The sequence below is a fragment of the Neoarius graeffei genome, chromosome 7 (genome assembly GCF_027579695.1).
Source record: "Neoarius graeffei isolate fNeoGra1 chromosome 7, fNeoGra1.pri, whole genome shotgun sequence".
NCBI classification, from domain to species: domain Eukaryota; kingdom Metazoa; phylum Chordata; class Actinopteri; order Siluriformes; family Ariidae; genus Neoarius; species Neoarius graeffei.
The window spans coordinates 7,202,150-7,207,921 of NC_083575.1; positions in this window are offsets into that span (position 1 = coordinate 7,202,150).

Consider the following 5,772-nt stretch of genomic DNA (forward strand, 5'->3'; position numbering starts at 1 on the left):
GGTTGAAAGGCTGACCACCAGCAACGTTGAGCTGGCAGCCGATAATAATGAGTTACATAGGGAGTGTGAGCTCTTGAAAAACTCCCTTGATTGCGCCAAAAGGCTGGAGAAAGCCGAAATGGTTGCCAAGAGGGCTGCCGAGGAGCAGACCCCCCAAGAAGGGCGCGAGGGGCGTGAAAGACCCCTAACAATGCGCCAAAGCTCAGAGCGGAAGGAGGCATCTGAACCGGACACCGTAGATTACCTGGTCGAGGACCAGACACAGTAAGGCTCCACCCTGGCTAAACGACGAAGTTGTGTAGCGAGTTGATGGAGTTTGGCGGGGTGCCAAACTCCATCAACTCGCTACACGACTTCGTCGTTTAGCCAGGGTGGAGTCGTACTGTGCTCATCCCGAGCCCAGGACCATAGCACACCCAGGTCAGTGTGCTACAGTATCCCTGATCCATCTTCGGATGAATCAGGCTATGAATCTAGTGCGAAACGGGAGCAACACCAGAGTAGCTTAGATAGTGAGTACTCAGGAGAGCCAAGAAGGCCGCACAAGCGCATGCACCAAACTCTTCGCTTACGGCAAATTGACCTACTTGCCAATGATGTTGAGCGATTCTATCCTGAGAATAAAAGAACCAACGTAAATGATTATTTGCGAGAAACTGACCGATGCCTGATGGACCTACCGAACACCACAAAGCGAGAGAAACTCAAACTGATCTGGAAGACCTCCAGTAGCAGCGTTCGTGCCCTTTTAGAGACACTACCCCCAAACATTCGCGATAGTTACTCGAAACTTTGCAATTACATGAGGGAAGAATATGCGCCGTACACAGATGAAACCTCCGTGACATTGTGTGCTATACGAATCAAACAAAAATGGTCTGAGGCGCCTTGTGAATATTATAGATGGCTACGTACTGCCTATTTCCAAGGTAGTAGTGCACCAGGCTTGGAAGAAGATAGAGGCTTCAAATCCCTCTTCTTACATAACCTCCACCCAAGTGTGTGGACTCAAGTCACACTAGTGTGTCAACAGGGTTTCCACTCAATGAGGAAAATTAGGCAACTAGCCCAAATGACCTGGGAGACCATTGTCAAACCCATGAACGGAACCGATAATGAACCCAGAGTCCTTAGTCTCCAAGGTGAGGACAAGCCCCCGCTAACCTTAGAAGGAGGCGAAGCTCCAAAAGGGGGACCCCCCTGGAGAAATCCCGGTCCGAACCGCCCCTTGCCGAGCCATCACCAGCGTGAGCGGAGAAATCGGCAAGGTAAGGCCAGGAGGGACTGAAGGCAAGTCCACAGTGACTATGGCAACCGCCCATCACATGAAAAGGGTCGTAGGGAACAAGGCGGTTGGCAGCAAGACCATCATCCCCACTGTGGCCAGAGACGGCAGGAGCGCTCCAACCGTAGATCTAAACATAGGGGTAGAGATGACCGACACATTGACTCAGACCAACCTGGTGAGTTCCACTCAGAGCTGGACTCTTTGAAAGCCCAGTTGGCTGAGATTAAAGAACTGTTACAAAAGAGGTCAGACCCCTCAACAAAATAAATCAAAACGAGCATAAAAGAACAAAAGGCCTACTACGACCGAAAAGCCTCCCATCACAAATATCAAATAGGCGACAAAGTCCTATATTTTAACTTTACCAAACCGGTAGGAGTTTTTTCTTTAAAAAAAAAAGAAAAAAAGTTCCTACCACACTGGTCGGGACCTTTCGATCGTGGGAAACTGTCCCCCGTTGCGTATCGCATTGGGACATCCAGGCCCAATCAAACACTCTCATATCGATTTCCATAACAATCAAATCAAGCCTTCTGAACAGTCCTCACTCCAAAAGGGGGGGACGATAGCTAGGCCCATCCTGTCCACCTAGCTTGTACACCTCACTCACCCATAAGCGTACACCAACATTCTCAGTCACATTTTCACATCAAATACATAACACTACTACACGCCAAGCTGGATAAGATGGTCTGCGTCCCTGACAGCTTTAGCCGCAGTAGTGCACGCTTTCTGGCCAGACCACCCGCTGCTAATACCTTTCCAGAAGATTAGGTTTACCAACCCAAACACTAATACTTCTTTTCTTCCTTCATTTCTTCTCTTTTCTTGTTTTTTTATGCGTAGGAAATGAAATGTACATGTTTCATGTTTAATGTTTAACTTTTTTTTATATAGATGTGCCTTTGACCTAGTTAGCTAGAGTGATTTATATGCCCAAAATGCCCATAGCCTGAGTATATGCCCAGAATGCCTCTGCCTCCAACTGTCTTACTGGAACTCATGAGTTTACACAGTTTTCATAGGACACCATGGACTGTACAGAGCCAGGCTACCTCAAGGACTATGGACACGTGGACTGTACGGTACTGTGCTCTCAGTGCTACGACTCCATCATACCCCTGAGACCAAAAGGGGGATTGTAGGTACAACACAGTCCGTCTCTTTAAGAAACTACATTTCCCATCACCAACTTCCGCGTTGACCTGCGTCACCCCGGGGCGGGATCACCAACGTCACATCCTCCAGGAAGGCATAAGTGACTTGGAAATCCACCATACTTTCTTTTTTTTTTTAAAGATATTTTTTTGGGCTTTTTTTCACCTTTATTGGATAGCACAGCGTAGAGACAGGACAGGAAATGAGCGGGAGAGAGAGACGGGGAGGGATCGGGAAATGACCCCGGGTTGGAACCGAACCCGGATCCCCGGAACCATGGCACGACGCCCCCCACCATACTTTCTCTTTCCGTCTGGACCAGCTGCCTGGACACAAGGAGGATCGCTCGCTCCGCCGAGCACCAGATATAGACGTCTTTCTTTCTCTTTCTTGCAAGATCCACGATTTAACGCGATTTCTTTGTTTACGTTTGGCCACAGTAGACTCTAAGATCGCGCGATTTTTAAACTCAGCTTGAGTTACAACCGGTTTTATTCATTATAAGTACATACGACTGCAGCCCAAGCAGTAAATTTAAAATCAGAAGCGACCGGATCCTTCTAATTAATTCTCTGTGCACATTGTCTGATCAGAGACTTTCTTTTCATCACGAGCGACCGCGGGAAGGACACACACCTCAGATAACACACACACACACACACACCTCAGATAAGATTCCAATCACTCTCTCACACACACACACACACACACACACACACACACCCCGTTGGTGCTTGTTTATATGTATATATCTGCTGATATTATTCATTTTTTATCTTTGTCATAATAAATTCAATTATTATTGAAACTGTGTTTTTATTTGTTGTTCCAATACTTTTGCAGTCATCCAATCTCAAAAGAATTCAAAGGTGCATATGAGTTATGTAATACGGTAAGTGATCATGGCCGTAACTACCGTTGAGGACACCGAGGTCATGTCCTCGGTATTTTTTTCAGAAATTTCAAATTGGACTACGCTGAATTCGAGCAGTGATCAATGTAAAATGCAGCGTCCGCATCCACATGTCATCTGTATTTCCCCCCAGTAAAATTCACATTGTCTAATGTCATCCGAAATCTCTCAGCCTCTATCTCTATCGTTGCCGTGTCTAACGCAGCGTCACGCGACGTAGCCTATACTAGTGTCGGCCGGGGAAGTTGGGTTTTGGATAAAACAGGCAGGGTGTAGTCTACGCTCTATCACATGCCTACCTACCCTAACGTAGGCTAATAGTCACATAGCATTATAGAGCTTTACCCGAGTGCAAAATGAAAACGTTGCAACAAACTAAATTAAGGTTTGGACAGCCAACAGAAGAGCAGGGAAAGAGAAGGAGGGAAGGTGAGAAAATATTGTCAGTGCAGTGGCAGACCGTTCAGCGGTGTCGTGCCAACTTTCCAAGGGGAAACGTTTCATTGTCATTGCCTATTACATTTTGGTTAGCATTTCGAGAAACATTCAAAACTACGTTGTCACAGGCAGCCCTGTGCAGGGCTGAGTAAACGGGCTTGTTCAAGTAACTCTCTCTTTCTCTCATAACTCTCTCCAAGTGATCATAATAATTTGGAACATACCATAATTTAGCTGTTTGGTATTTTATTATTAAGTACCAAAATTAATGGTATCATTTAATGAGACTGATTTAATGACCTAATGAGACTGATTTAATGACCTAATGAGACTGATCCAATGAGACTAAATTTAATATTCAATGAGACTGATTCAATTTAAATGATTCAATGAGACTGATTTAATTATTAACCTTCAGATTTAATGAGATTGATCATTCAATTACCAATTGCACCTACACTCTTTACCACAATAGACCGGTTTAGTGTCCACATCACTGCTGATGCTGCCCCGATCCGTCTGTCCAACTCCCGCTCCTCCCTACTCTCACTCGTGAACAAGACCCCGAGATACTTAAACTCCTCCACTTGAGGTAGCAACTCCCCCCTGACCTGAAGTAGGCACTTCACCCATTTCTGGCTGAGTGCCATGGCCACAGATTTCGAGGTGCTGATCATTATTCCAGCCACTTCACACTCGGTTGCAAACCGTCCCAGCGCATGCTGTAGGTCACAGATTGATGAAGCCAACAGGACCACATCATCTGCAAAAAGCAGAGACACGATCCTGATGCCACCAAACCAGACACCCTCTGCCCCTTGGCTGTGCCTAGAAATTCTGTCCATAAAATTATGAACAGAACCGGTGACAAAGGGCAGCCCTGGCGGAGTCCCACATGCACCAGTAATGAGTCCGACTTACTGCCGGCAATGCAAATCAAACTCCTACTCTGGTCATACAGGGCTCAAATAGCCTACAGTAGTGGGCCCTGAACCCCATACTCCCGAAGCACCCCCCACAGGGCACCATGAGGGACATGATTGTAAGCCTTCTCTAGGTCCACAAAACACATGTAGACTGGTTGGGCAAACTCCCATGCACCCTCCAGTACCCTTGCAAAGGTAAAGAGCTGGTCCAGTGTTCCATGGCCAGGATGAAAATTGTACTGTTCCTCTTGAATCCGAGGTTCAACTATCAACTGGACTCTCCTCTCCAGCACCCCAGCATAGACTTTCCCGGGGAGGCTGAGAAGTGTGATCTCCTTATAGTTGGAACACACTCTCTGGTCCTCCTTTTTAAAAAGGGGTACCACTACCCCAGTCTGCCAATCCAGAGGCACTATTCCTGACCTCCACGCAATGTTGAAGAGGCATGTCAGCCAAGACAGCCCAACAACATCAAGCGCCTTTAGGAACTCAGGAGGAATCTCATCCACCCCTGGAGCCCAGCCACCGAGGAGCTTTATAACCACCTCGGCAACCTCACCCCCTGTGATGGATGAGTGCTCCCAAGCACCCTCAGATTCTGTGTCCTCCTCAGACAACATGAAGGTGGGATTGAGGAGATCCTCGAAGTATTCCTTCCACCACCGGACGATGTCCCCAGTTGAAGTCAACAGCACTCCATCCCCACTGTAAACAGTAGGGACAGAGCACTGCTTCCCCTTCCTGAGCTGCCAGACGATTTGCCAGAATCTCTTCGAGGCTGATCGAAAGTCACTTTCCATGGCCTCACTGAACTCCTCCCACACTCAAGTTTTTGCTTCAGCAACCGCCAGAGCCGCATTCCACTTGGCCCATCAGTATCTGTCAGCTGCCTCTGGAGACCCACAGGCTAACCAAGCCTGATAGGACTCCTTCTTCAGCTTGATGGCTCCCCTCACCACAGGTGTCCACCACCGGGTTCGGGGATTACCGCCACGACAGGCACCAACAACCTTGCCATGCAGCTCTGCATGGCTGCCTCAGCAATGGAG